The sequence below is a fragment of the Octopus bimaculoides genome, chromosome 15 (genome assembly GCF_001194135.2).
Source record: "Octopus bimaculoides isolate UCB-OBI-ISO-001 chromosome 15, ASM119413v2, whole genome shotgun sequence".
In the NCBI taxonomy this organism is placed as follows: domain Eukaryota; kingdom Metazoa; phylum Mollusca; class Cephalopoda; order Octopoda; family Octopodidae; genus Octopus; species Octopus bimaculoides.
Genome location: NC_068995.1, coordinates 34,697,883 through 34,700,517, shown reverse-complemented (window position 1 = coordinate 34,700,517; position 2,635 = coordinate 34,697,883). Strand labels below are relative to the sequence as shown.

The 2,635-nt window shown below is 36.9% G+C and overlaps 1 protein-coding gene across 4 annotated transcripts in view; it reads right to left on the bottom strand.

Moving 5' to 3' along the window:
• Window positions 1-2,635, bottom strand: part of LOC106867458 (probable G-protein coupled receptor 139) — a 403,898-nt gene that overhangs the window by 217,344 nt on the left and 183,919 nt on the right. For all 4 annotated transcript variants that reach the window (XR_008265624.1, XR_001409149.2, XM_052973246.1 and 1 more), the window contains one exon: window positions 1,213-1,285. The gene's annotated coding sequence lies outside the window, so the exon portion shown is untranslated. The remainder of the gene's footprint in view (window positions 1-1,212; window positions 1,286-2,635) is intronic.

Below are 2,635 nucleotides of genomic sequence, written 5' to 3'. Positions count from 1 at the left end.
GGGGGGGGGGGTCTGGGTGGCAGCGGAGCCAAACTCCTCAATGTAAGAATTTTCCCTGCGGCTGATTGATTGGGGTCAAAAGCGGTTTTGACCCTGTGGACCCAATCACCGAACTATCTAGCATTTCCCGATTTTTTGAAAATGGCCGGTTCTATGTATCCAGTGATTTTTGAGGGTCACCCCACCCCCCAGGTGTCATCGGTGCCTGGAGCCTGGCCATATCAAGAAAAACTGTTCCCAGGAGCAAAGTAAGGTCCTGGTTGATACCTCTGTAGAAGAGGGAACGAAGGTGTTCGAGGAGGCGGAGGACTCCTCAAAGAGAAGGTGAGCAACAATCGGTGCTCACCGAAGGATCCCAAGAATGAGGAAGGGGAGGTGAATCTCCCGGTCACAGAGGAGACGCACCCTCCCTCAGCTGAGAAGAAAAAAAAGAGAGGAAGAGAAACAGGACATTGCCGCAGTCGGTGACATAGTACCGGAATGTCTCGGAGCCTTGTCGGTGGAGTTTGTGCCACCGGCGGGGGAAGAGCCACCGTCGGTGGGAATTGTGCTGCCGGCTGTAGAAGTGATTACTTCGTCCCCGGAGGAAGACGAATTATTGGTCTTCTTCGATGAATATTAATGAAAGAAAAAAACCTGGAGGCATCTGTTAGCGATGCTCAATGTACAGCGTGACAAATTTAACATATAAGAAATTTTGCAAAATATCGGCTTTCATAGTCATGATTCTAAGAGGGTGATGAAACTTTATGTCAGCTGTGCCAGATAACAACTATGGACAGGGTTCAATCTTATAAAATTAATTAAGCGAAGTCTTGTCTTTTTAACACAGTTTTTAGAATTAAAAAAAAGTATAACGAAAATTACATGTTGGTCTATATAAGTTGACTAACTTACATGCTGCCGCGTCATGTGACACATGAAGCAGTCGATGCGCTCTTGTTTGATCACTGTGATGCTTTTTTTTTTACTTTGAAATGTTTACATACCTATATAATTCCCATATGTACAAAAACAAAGCATATAATCTATGTAGAATGGAAGCTATGAGAAATAATATAAAAGGAATAATTAAATTTAAAAACTTAAAGTAAGCTTTAATGTAAGAAGTGTAGAAATAATGGGTTTTTTCTGCAACATATAAGGCTAATATAAAGTGGTAAAGGTACCAATTGATTAGATCTATGAAACATATAACAATAAGCAACTTACCTGAAGTTATTGATCTTTGAAGCACTGTTTAAGTTCATTCATTGTTTTAAGATGATAGGAAGATATGTACGCCCTGCATAGAAAGAAATAGTAAAACTGCTATAATATAACATATAATCTTAATAAATAACGTCACAATCAATTTAGAATTCTTTTCATTTATCTGTCAATAATAATAATAATTATTATTATTATTATTATTACTATTATTATTATTATTATTATTATTATTATTATTATTATTATTATTATTATTATTATTATTATTATTATTATTATAGGAATGATAGCAAAAGGGACTGATTGCTATCTAGCGCAGATACCAGGAAACCCCATATTGGCAGAATTTCAAAAGATAGTAGAAGAAGAAGAAGAAGAAGAAGAAGAAGAAGAAGAAGAAGAAGAAGAAGAAGAAGAAGAATGATAACAACAACAACAAGTACTACCCAGACAAACCGCCTAAATATCATAGTCAAAGGTCTTGTTGAAAAGATATGTCTTTTGATGAATTTTTCAGCCCCAGCAGACAACCAACACATCTCTGAAAACGTTCGACAAATTGATTAAATATTGTAACTTGAATGTAGAAATCAGACTATAGCATCCGAAAACAACAAAATTACCTATTTTTATTAGAGCACTTGGGATTATATCAAAAGGAGCGTACACGTAGATCAAATTTGTGGCAGTCTCAAATTAAGCGAATAGCAAATTATCACACTTAAGGCTACCTCATTTATATTACTTTAATTTCTCTCCACGTAAGTGCAATCTCATTCATTTAGTTTTATTATTAATTTTATAAAGGTATTATTTTGTAGTATACAGACAATAGTTTTTCAATTGCATGGCACCTGTCATGTCTGCACTTTTAGATGTAAATCTTATTCTTTGACGTCTCTGGTTGAGATATGTGTACAGTATGTATAGGTTAAAGCAAGTAGTAGTAGTAGTAGTAGTAGTAGTAGTAGTAGTAGTAGTAGTAGTAGTAGTAGTAGTAGTAGTAGTAGTAGTATCACCACCATCAGCCTTGGGGAAGGCTAAAACAACAATTATTCCTGTGGTAATTTGTGCACTTGGAACCACATTCAAAATGCCACATAAAAGAGTGGACGATATTGGAATTGAAAGTCGCATTAGACTCTTTCCGAATCCTCCGCACGTTCTCAGATTTACAAGCAAACACTCTGAAATATTCGTAATGGAGCTTCCAGTGCGAATGCCAAGCAGTACAGCATGTCGTTTCCGAATTTCTGGCAAAGTGAATTGCATCATTGTGATGTTTTTCTCATAGCCAGTGCTTATCTGACCCTACTATACTGTGTAGTCAGCAAAATCATGAAGAACCAATGCGCATGCGCAACATGAAAACTATGAAATAGTGACAATTTACCCATCGCACCCTATGCATACGCATATACAT